We start from the raw sequence: 12,156 nt of genomic DNA, 5'->3' as shown, positions 1-12,156 counted from the left end.
GCAAGGTAGAGCCGCGCGAAATATTCAGTGAACACCTGCATAATATAATTCGAGCCAGTCACACTTCCACCACCGTCGTCAACAACCTCTGTGATGTAATTGCTGGCCCAAGGACTACGGAGCATGCCCGCGAGTGTTCGCCCCGCTCTCTCACCTTCTCCATACCGGCGAGCTTGGGCATGTTTCCCAGCAAAGCATAGCTCTCTCATAGAGGCTTCCTCATACAGGGACACCTCGCGTTGAATCTCAGCGAGCACCTCACTCGACCAACTGGTAGCCAGCTGCCTCCCCAATTCTACAAGCCTTCCCTCAATATCTGCCATCTCCCGTCACATGGCCTTCACAATACCGTGCTGTTTTGAAAGACACACTCCGCGAATAACAACCTTGAATGTCTCCCATACGGTGCCCACTGAGTTCACAGATCCGCGGTTTTCAGAAAAAAATAACTGTGTCGCCTCCCTGACCTCCCCCCGAAAAACCTCATCTCGTAGCGCACCACTAGGCAACTGCCACAAAGTCATCTGGTGCAGCTCACTGGGTATCAGTAGCTCCAACCTCACCGGCGAGTGGTCCGACAATGTGCGGGGGAGGTGATCTACCGCTCTCGTCCAGACCTCCACGTCTCTAGTGCTCAGCCAACGGTCTATACGAGACCAGCTGCTATGAACATAGTTCAGACACGTTCCTTCTCTCACATCTGCGTGCTTCTGTCTCCACAGGTCCACCAGCTCGCCACTCCGCATTACTGCCGCCAGGGACTTTGCCGCTGAGACGTGCTGTACTCTGGCCACACTCTCGCGATCCATCCGAGCGTCCAAAACCACATTAAAATCACCACCCCAGATCACTGCACCAGCCCCCAGAGACTCCACAAGTCGCCACAGCTCCAGGAAGAACTCTGGGTCATCTACATTCGGTCCATACACTGCCACAAGCCGGCAGGCTCTGTCGAGCAACGTACCGTTCAACAAGACGTATCTACCATTTGGATCTGCAATAACTTCGCGCGTGCGCCACTGTAACCCTTTTCGGATTAGAATTGCGACTCCTCGAGCGTTCCCAGAGTACATGGAGCAGTGTACCTCGCCAACCCACCCAGCTTTCAGTCTACCCGTCATGGTCGCTACATCGAAAGCAGAAAGTAATAGGACTCATCCCAGGGGCAGTTGTCGGCCATCAGCTCTCCTCCCAGAATACACTAGGGGGAGAGGGGCCCAGGGGCCTAGTAGCAGACCACACTACGGACATAATCGCACATGACTCCAATGCCTCAAACCGGGAATCGTGATCATCAACCCGGGCTCTTATGCGGTCTAGCCGCTCCGTCACATGGTCCAGCTTGGCATCAATGGCAGCCAGACTGGTCTTGAGTTCTAGAAACATGGACCGCACAGAGACCTCCGGGCTCTCTTCTCCAATATCAACTTCACTGGACTGGGAAGCAGAGGCAGCACTTCTCTTTTTTCCACCCTCACAGGTGAGTTTCGCCTGTCGGTGATCAGACTTGCCCATAGTTCAACACAGCGAGCACGGCCTTCCGACCGCACCAAAGCGTCAAGAATTGCCCAGGACAGTGGGCGTTTTCTGCAAAAACCGTTCTCCCGGCTTCCCCACTCGCCCTACTGAGCCCCAGTCGAAGTCCAACTCACTAGGCCCACAGTGAGTCTCACCACAGATCAAATCACGTTGGCACCCACAAGCGACTCACCGGCCCTCAATCTCAGCCAAGAGACTCCGCATAGCAGTAGGTATTCAATTCACCCATCGAGCCCAGACTCCGCGATATAAGGGCCCAGCGCAGCTTCAGGCCCTCAAAAGGTCTCCGCACGCTGGAGCGGCTCGCTTCCACCAGGCCGCCCCAAGCATGTCCAGTAGGCAGCCTAAGGGAACTCCAAACAGGCCTTCCAAGTGCAATAAAGTAGAGGTTCCCCAGTGGTCAGGCAGCCCCTCCCGGGGATCCAAGGGGAACGTCCTCAAACTAGGCCACAGCCTTCCCCAGCCGTCTGCTCTCCTGCGCCAAAGGCTCCCAGGCGCCGCAATTCTCGGGTCCGTCCCGTCTCCTAGGACCCATCAGCATTCACGTAGGCCCGCTCCAGGCGCTCCCCCGGCCTATCCCAGGCTAGGCACCATCATCCGCAGCAGGCGCCGGTGCATCCGAAGGGCCGCAAGGCCCAAAAGGGAACGCCTCCACCGGCGCGGGGCCGCGGAAGCCCCAATGGGTACCCGGCAGCCAGGGCACTGAAGCCGCGAGGGCCGCAGCCCGACTGGCCGCCCACCAGGCCCTCGCGTACACTCTCGCTCCCGGATGTGCACAATTGCCGGGAGCGGCCACAGTTCTTCTCCCCCCTGCAGCAAAAGCGCGCGAGGAGTAGAGGACAGCACCAGGCCCGCGCGGAGCCCGACCACGGCGCCGAACTCGCCCGCCCCCGCGATGCTACGATTGTCTCCGGGGCTCCTGGGGAGGCACCGCCAGGCCCGCCCTCGTCGCAGCCGTCCACAGGATAAACAATAAACTAAGTTTTAGCCCGAGGCCCGGCAGAGCCTCACTTGGTGTCGGCCATCTTGCCCGGCGGCCAGGCCATGCCCCCACCTGACTGCTTTCTAGAAGAGAACTGCTGCCATACTGTTGCCCTGCGACGACGCTCGACTTCGCAAGGAAAAGATCGACGTGGTGCCTGCGGTGCGACCGGAACTTTGGCGCATGGCCCACCTGGACAATGCAGCCCGACTTCCAGAGAGGACATCGACACGGCGCATGCCGTGAGGGAGAAAATTCCATGCACAGCCCACCGGAACGACGCGCAACCGGACAACAAGCCCAGTATTCGACGCACAGACCCCGGGGCATCTGAAAACCCCACGACCCACAGAGGAGACTGTCTGCGCGCCGGAAATTGATGCAACGTCTTCCCCGCGTGAAAAATAATGACGCAAGTCTGTGTGTGAAGGGGTGAAACCGACGCACACACCATTTTCCACGCATCTCCTCCTCTGCGGAGATTTTTCACTCCAAGCCAAGTACTTTGTGCTTGAAAGAGACTTTGTTTGCTTTTTAAAGACTTAAGATACTTCATATCACTTTTCAGTGATATCTCTACAATCTCTTATTGCATCTTTTATCGTTTTGACTGTAAATATCCTGATAAATATTATATATTTTTCCAAACACTGTGTGGTGTATTTTTGTAGTGCTATATTGTGTTATTGTATTATTTATTGCACAAATACTTTACACATTGCCTTCTAAGTTAATCCTGACTGCTCAGTGCCAAGCTACCAGAGGGTGGGCACTGGATAATTTGGATTGTGTGTGACTTACCCTGACTAGAGTGAGGGTCCTTGCTTGGACAGGGGGTAACCTGACTGCCAACCAAAGACCCCTTTTCTAACAATGATGATCAGCGGTGAGGATAGGACTTGTATTTGTGCAGTGACATACAGTAACTAAGTATTTCACTACCTACCCACAGTTGAAGGTCAACTTGATTTTTATATTCTTTCTGCAATTTCATTTTTTCTGACAATTGTTTGACCAAAATCCTCACTCAACATGTCTCTGGCTGGGTCTCAAGCAGGAGATTTTGACCTAGCCCTGTTGGAGACATACACTGTCAAACAGCTGAAACGTTTCTGCAGGGAGATGGGAGTACCCACCCAAGGTGCCTCTAGAAAGGAGGAATTTTAAAAGGCGCTGAGGGCCTGAGCAGAAGCCCATTCAGAGGAGGGTGCTGAGGAGAAAGGGGAGCCAGAAGATGGCCCCCAGAGGATTTTTTGGCATCAGTGGACGTTACCAGTACAACTGTGTCCCCTGAAAAACCCGGGAGCAGTGTCTCTGATCACAGCCTGACCGCAGAGGAAAGGAGAGAGAGTTTCAGTTGCAAATGGAAAGGCTAAAAAGTGAGGCAACACGGGATTCAGCGGCTGCGGCGGTGTGTTGGCGGTCTTCTGCACGGCGGTAAGCGGCTTTTACCACCAATGTTGTAATGACCCCCATAATATTCAGTGTGTTATGTATGTTGGCAAATCCATACACATTTCTTAGAGTTTTGAGCAATATGTATTAAATAATGTTGACAATTGGTTTACACATGTATCTTCCAGCTGCAGCTCCTCTGTTAAGGCGGAGGTGTGCCTTTCCCCTGCCACCAGAGACAAACTAAAAATAAAATGATAATAACAGGTTTATTATAATTTTATTTTTTGTTAGGAGCCGACTCTTGGGGGCTGGGCCATAGGATGAAGGTGGTGGGCATTGCTGTCAGTGCTCATGTCGGTTTGGACAGCCGTCTTAGGATGGCCAAACTGACAGGCGCATTGACATCTCTCCAACCCAGCTGCATTGCTGGGTGGAGAACAAAAGCAGGCAAAGGCACTCAAGGGGTTATTACAACTTTGGAGGAGGTGTTAATCCATCCCAAAAGTGACGGTAAAGTGACGGATATACCACCAGCCGTATTACGAGTTCCATAGGATATAATGGACTCATAATACAGTTGGTGGTATATCCGTCACCTTACAGTCACTTTTGGGACGGATTAACACCTCCTCCAAAGTTGTAATAACCCCCTCAGTGCCCTTGGGAGCGCAGAACCATCCAGCTCCACCCAATCCCAATGCTGCTTTCATGGGAATTGCCTGCCTGAGAGCAGCATCTGGATTGACTGTAGAGGAATCTGGCAGCCTCAGCTTGTGCACGCAGAGCAGAAGAGCAGCAAACGAGGAGGGGAAGGTAAGTTCTTTTTTTTATTTAAAAAAAAAAAAAAATCCCCAACTACCCGGCTGCTCCACTACATTTTCATGACACCAGCCGCTACTGGTATCTTCAAGTTTAAAGTCGCATGCAAATGTTTGACCAGTTCCTGATATGTTGACACTTCAACTTGCTGACTTTCATGTTAATGCAGTAGATTACTACTTTCGGTACTTTGGAATGTTCTTGGCATCTCTTTGTAGTCACTGTGGCCCTCATTACAACCCTGGCGGTCCAAGACCGCCAGGGCTGTTCCGGAGGAAGTACCGCCAACAGGCTGGCGGTGCTTCCCAGGGCATCACGACCGCGGCGGAAGCGCCAAGGTCGCACCGCCGGGGCATTGTAATCTGCCAGCCCAGGGGATTACGAGTCCCCCATTTCCTGGTGGTTTGAACCATCAGGAAAAGGCTGGCGGTATGGGGAGTCGGGGGCCCCTGGGGGCCCCGTACAGCTTTTCACTGTCTGCTATGCAGTGAAAAGCACGACGGGTGCAACTGCACCCTTCGCACGGCCGCAACACCGCTGGATCCTGTGTTGCGCCCGAGATCCCCGCTGGGCTAGCGGGTGGAAACTAAGTTTCCGCCCGCCGGCCCAGCGGGGATCTCCAAATGGCCGCAGTGGGGGTGTGGCCACATTGGCGGCCGCCCGGCGGTCCGATCTAGGCGGGCGGCTTCAGCCACCCGACAAGGTCGTAATGAGAGCCTATATGTGCACAGTGACAAACTTACAATCATATTATCTGGCATATATTCAGCCCTATGTAAGTTGTGACCGTGCCAGCATGCTTTTCTCTCTGTTGGAAATGGCCTTTCTGCAGGGTCACCCCCAAACATTTTGCCTTCCTCCTCCTCTTTTTCTGACCTCGTTTCTGCTGGCTTTAGGACTCTGTGCACTTTACCACTGCGAATCAGTGCTAAAGTGCATATGCTCTCTCCTTAAAACATGGTGACATTGACCCAATTGGCTTATTCAATTTACTTGTAAGTCCCTAGTCAAGTGCACTACTTGTGCCCAGGGTTTGTAAATTAAATGCTACTAGTGGACTGCAGCACTGGTTGTGCCACTCACATAAGTAGCCCCTAACCATGTCTCTGGTCAGCCACTGCAGGGCCTGTGTGTGCAGTTTCACTGCCACTTCGACTTGGCATTTAAACATGATTGCCAAGCCTTAAACTCCCCTTTTTCTACATATATCTCCCCTGAGGTAGGCCCTAGGTAGCCCATAGGGCAGGGTGCAATGCAGGTAAAAGGCAGGACATGAACATGTGTGTTCTCTATGTCCTATAGTGTAAAACTCCTAAATTCATTTTTACACTGCTGTGAGGCCTGCACCTTTCAGAGATTAGCATTATTATTACCCTCATATACTGTTTTAGTGGTAGATTCTGATCTGAAAGGAGTAACCTGGTCCTATTTAGTATGGCCAGAATGGTAATACAAAATCCTGCTGACTGGTGACATTGGATTTAATATTGCTATTCTAGAAAATCCACTTTTAGAAATAGAGCATTTGTATACACTCAAATCTTTCTGTGCCTTCCAATCCACGTCTGGCTAGGTTTAGTTGACAGCTCCATCGTGCATTTCACTCAGACAACCCCAAACACAGGATGCTCAGTCACACCTGCACACATATGCATACTGAATGGGTCTTCCTGGGCTGGGAGGGTGGAGGGCCTGACACTTACATTAAAAAGACAGTGGCCTGCCCTCACACAATGGACTGCCAAACCCCCTACTGGGACCCTGGCAGACAGGATGGAACTGAAAGGGGGATCTGCTGCACTTCTAAGCCACTCTTTGAAGTCTCCCCCACTTCACAGGTATATTTTGGTATTTAAACATGGCTTCTAACCCTACCAACTCAGACACTTCTGGACAAAATACCACTGGTGAAGAAACATTGAAATAGACCATGCAACCTGCAAAGAGGAACTGCCTGGTTGCCCAAAGGACTCACCTAACTGTTTTTCTGCAAAGGACTGCTGCCAATCTGTTGCCCTGCTGCCTTGCTGCTCTATGGCTCTGCTGTGAAGTGCTCTCCAAGGGCTTGGATAGAGCTTGCTTCGTGTTCCTTGAAGTCTCAGGACCAAAAAGACTTTCTCCTGCAAAGAACTCCTTGTGCAGTGAAAATTCAATGCACAGCCTGCCAGAAACAACGCACAGCCTGCATCGCGGTTAGAAAATCACTGCATGCCGAATTGGAACGACGCAGCCTGGCTCCCCGAGAGGATATCGATGCAGCGGCAGCGTTGTGACTGTAACTTCAACGCACTGCACAGTGGATTGACGCATAGCCAAGCCGAAACTACTCAGCCCAACTTCCTGCGAGAAGAATTGACACAGCGCCTGCCGTGTGACAGAAATTTCCCTGCATCACCCACCGGATCGATGCAGCTCCTGTGACTTCATCCTGCACGCCCAGGATTTCTCTGCATCATCCCCTGGGCATCCGAATACCCCTCAACCCGAAGAGAATTCACCAGAAATCAATTGCAAAGCCTTCCCTGAGTGGAAAATTATCGATACATCGTATGTGTACGCCCGGAGAAACCGACGCACCCCCCCGTTTTCCATGCATCTCCTCCTCTGTGGTCCCTTGTGGAGACTTTGAACGCAAACCAGGTACTTTGTGTTTGCAAGAGACACTTGTTGCTTTTTAAAGACTAAAGACTCTTTTTATCATTGATATTTCAACGTGTACTTATTACATCTTGATCGTTTTGACCTGCATTTTCCAGATAAATATTCTATATTTTTCTAAACACTGTGTGGTGTATTTTTGTGGTTCTATACTGTGTTATTGCATGATTTATTTCACACATTCTTTACACATTGCCTTCTAAGTTAAGCCTGACTGCTCAGTGCCAAGCTACCAGAGAGTGGGCACAGGATAATTTGGATTGTGTGTCATTTACCCTGACTAGAGTGAGGGTCCTTGCTTGGACAGGGGGCAACCTGACTCCCAACCAAAGACCCCATTCTCACCAACTCACACATACATTTGTCCTTTTTTACACCTCTGATATCATTGCTTGCCTACATGACATTAGCACAATCTTGGATTGGTTCACCTTATTTATCATGGCTATTTTCTTAGTAGATATAGTCAATTTCCAATACTTGACATGGATAGTTATAGAATTTGAGGTCAACCAACAGCTGATGTTTTTTGTAGGGCAATATGTAATGGTGAACTTGTAGCCAACCTGTGCAACAAAATTGCTCATCTACCACATTGATGTAGTGTGTCAATGTGGGTAATGACTGTGTGAATGCTTGGGCCTATTCTGTATGAATGACTGAGGCATACCCTTAGTGCTTGGAATTGACATTTACACATGAATTGGGCCTACACTTACAGTGCATGGCACAAATGGAATTTACAACTAGTTCTTCCATTAGTGTTCCTGATGATTTGGTCAACATACAAGTTCACTGCCATGTGTGACACAGTTACTTAAGTACTAAATATTTGTTCATAAACCATTATTTTTGTGGAAGTTAAATCATTATTTTAGTGGAAGTTTGACTAATACCGAGACTAGGTACACCATTGAGCATATACTTATCTCACACTTAGCTGAAACATAACCTTTGTACTCATGTTGATCTTACTTGTGTACCACATTGTTGGAAAATGGGTTATTGGTAGGGCAGGTAGGTACCTACACCTAGCAACAAGCCACTAACCTCCACATAGGTACAGTTAGGTCTCAGTAAATTAATCCCAGCTCAACCCTTGGTAGCTTGGCAACAAGCGTCAAGGCTTAACTTAGGAGACAAAGTGTAAAGCATTCAAATATCACAAAACAGTAATTAAATAAAACACAGGAAACAGTTTAAAAATCCAAAACCAATTTATAAAAATAGTTTATATTTTTATCTTTAAAATGACACAAAAACGATTACAATCGGTTCAGGGGAACCGGAGATATGAATTTTTAAAGAATTATTACTTTTCTAGCGCTTAGAAACAAAAAGCGCCAATCGGGTCATCTGGTTGCACCTCGACCGGGGCAAAGTCAAACTTTCAGGCCGACCGCGATGGAGCCCTGCTCGGCTACAGGTCGCGGGAGGCCTCGGTTAAAAAGTTACCTTCTGACTTAGTCTTTATTTTGAAGTTTTTCTTCACCGGGACGAACCTGCCAGTTGAATCCGACCTCCTGGAGCCCTTGTCCGGATACGCGATGTGGGTTTCCTCGGTGGAGACTTTTACCTTCGGACTTAGTCGTTTTTTCGAGATGAAAATCCTTCCACCGGGGTAAACCTGGATCTTGAGCCGACGTCCATGGAGCCCTTCTCGGATACGATGGCTGGGAGGTCCCGGTCAACTTTTTACGTTCGGACTTAGTCTCTTTTTTGGATGTTTTTCTTTACCGGGACGAACCACGAAGTCAGGCCGGGTCGAGGTTGAGGCAAGCCGGCTAGAATTTCCGCGGCGGGTCGGTCCCTCTCTGGAGCTTTTTTCCAAAAATTCTCAAATCTTTTCCAAACTTCTGGGGCTTCACCCAGATGTTCTTTTAAGGTTCTTTTGGGGTCCACAGCTCACCCCAAGGGTCCAGAAGTTCTGTGATGGTCCTTGGGGGGTGCGGACTTCAACTCCCAGAATGCACCTGGCGCAAACTCCTTTTTGGCCACTGGACAGTGGTCAGCTGGTCGCTTTCTTCAGGATTTGGTGCAGGGGACTCTGGTTTAGCAATTTTTCACCTGTAGCAAACAGGGAGTCCCTCCTTGAACCAGTTGAAGCCAGGCAAAGTCCTTCTTGTGGTGAAGCCCAAGTGTGCAGCTGGTGCAGTCCTTCTGAGTGCAGGTTCCAGGTGCAGGCCAGGGGTCCAGCAGGGCAGTCCTTCTTCTTCTTTAGTTCCTTTCTTGTTGAATTCTGGAGGGGATCTGAGGCGTGGGTGCAGGTCTGCCAGTTTTATCCTTGCTCCTGGGTGAAAAGCAGGGGGGCCCTGGTTCTCCAATCAGGGACAGGGTCGTCCCCCTGTGATGACCACTTCCTGGGAAGTGTGGCAAAAATCCATCCCAGAAGGCAACAGTCTCTAAAAATCCAACATGGATGAATCTGATTTTTGGAGGTTACATCTGGCTGAGCCCACCCACTGGTGTGGCTAAAAATCATAAACACACCCCTCTCCTGCCCTCTCCTAATCTAATCAAGGGGGCACCTAATTGTCTGGGGTTGCAGGATGTGGGGGTGTTGCTGGGTGCTCCAAATGTCCTTCTCTGCCTTTGAAGACCAGTTTGGCAGCCCTCCCCCTTCCTGCTTCACCATCTGCTGAGGGGAGATTCTCTCCCCCAAGCACATTCCTTTGTGTGAAGCCAGGCCACTTCACACCTAATCAAGGCAGCCTGGCAGAAGCTGCTGCAGGCTGGCCAATCAGAGCACAGCAGCAAAAACAATGCAGAGCTGAAATTGGCAACTTTTTAGGTAAAGGCTAAACTTTTTACCTGAACAAGTTATATTAAATCCAACAACTGGAAGTTGTGGGATTTATTACAACAATTAATTTGATACCAAATTCTTGGTATGTAACATTTAAGGAGACTTTAAAATTTAAAATAAAGTCTGCCCTTCTAGCCTATGAAGGCCATTTACTTCAATGAGGGAAAAACGAATTTGGCTGTTTTTACCTCACCAGGGCTTATAAATCTATTTTTATAAAGTCCCTGCTTATAGTTACATGGCACCCAGCCCTAGGGGCACATAGGGCACACCTTAGGGGTGACTTATATGTAAAAATAAGGTAGTTTAAGACTTTGGAAGTACTTTTAATTCCAAAGTCGAATTTGCATATAACTTTAATTTAAAAGCAGCCAGCAAGGCAGGCTTGCTTTTAAAATGACACTGGGCACCTCAGCAGTGCACCTAGGTGTGCACCACCTATGCTGTGGTCCCTAAACCTACATGCTCTACCATATACTAGGGACTTATAGGTAGGTTAACTTAGCCAATTATAATTAGCCTAATTTGCATATCCATTTTACACAGAGCACAGGCCCTGGGACTGGTTAGCAGTACCCAGGGCACCTTTAAAGTCAGGAAAACACCAGCAAAAAGTGGAAAATGGGGGCAAAAAGTTATGGGGCCTCTGCAATCAGCCCTGTTTTCTCACACAACCCCCCCCCCAGCCCACACGCCCAGGAGACCCAGCCCAACCCTGGGAGAGTCTTCCTGGCTTGTTAGGCGAGGAAGACAGTGAAGAAAACTGGCTGTCCCTTTGCAGGGCCTACTCTGCCTTACATCCTCCTGTCAGGGTCACTCCCTCTGGGTAGTGAAGCCATCCCAACAGTAAAAGGACCCAACTCAAACTGAAACTTCCCTCTAGGGGGGTCTTCCTCCTTTCTCTCTGCCAACTTGGGTAGTGAGGTGCCCACCTCCCCTACTCCAAACTTTGCTAGGGCAACACCTAGCTTACCCAAAGAGGTCACCCAACACTTGAGCAACCCCACCATGACCAATAGGGTCAGGGGGCCTCCTTTGCTATTGGCCCTGGGGTCTGCCTCCCAGGCCAAGTACATTGCTGCCAGGAAGGCTAGCACCCAGCAGAGGCTACTGACAGCTGTCAGTACCCAGAACCACACCCTAAGCTCTCCACTGACAGGTGGCTGAGCTGCTTTAGGGGCAACTTTGGGGTCCTGGTACCCCTCTTGCTGTCTAGAGTGGGGGGCTACCACCTCCTGTGGCAGACACCCTCCTTCCACTCTCCCTTCTGTCAGTGCAGGGGCAACACCTTGCATCTGGACAGCTGCCTGACTACTCAGGACTTCCTTGGGGTCAGGTGAGGCCTCACCAGTGCCAACTCTGGGCTCCCCCCTTACTGGGGCAGAAGGCCCTTGGCTCCCTGGAACTCTCTTTAAGAGTGGCCTACCCTTCCTTTTCTTCTTTCCTTTTCTTGGGGACCCCTGTCTCCTAACTGTAGGGACTGACTCCCCAGGACTTTGGGTTGGGGGGGGCGCCCTGGGCGACCACCCCATCTGTGACCAGACTCACCTCTGGGAGGTCATTGCCCAGGATACAATCTAGGGGAAGGTCAGCACTGACTACCACCCTAATCCAGTCAAGGATACCCTCCCTCTCTAGGGGCACTATGGCTACAGGTTTGGAGGTGACCTCCCCTGTGGCTATCCTGACTTTCTTTGTCTTTCCTGGGACATACATGTCTGGGGTCACTAACCGGTCACTCACTATAGTGTGACTGGCACAGGTTGTCTCTCAGGCCAGTGGTAGGGATCCCATTCACTTGAATGTGGTGGAAGTGCCTACTCCCACCCTCAGGGATCACCAGCTTACCATCTGGTCCTGTCTCCCAGCTCAATGCTAGGAGGACTTCATCATCTGAGGAATCCTCATCTATGGCTACACTGGACAGCCCAGTGCTAACCACCTTCTTTGGACA

The sequence above is a fragment of the Pleurodeles waltl genome, chromosome 3_1 (assembly GCF_031143425.1).
Source record: "Pleurodeles waltl isolate 20211129_DDA chromosome 3_1, aPleWal1.hap1.20221129, whole genome shotgun sequence".
Taxonomy (NCBI): Eukaryota; Metazoa; Chordata; class Amphibia; order Caudata; family Salamandridae; genus Pleurodeles; species Pleurodeles waltl.
Note: the sequence above shows the minus strand (reverse complement) of the source record.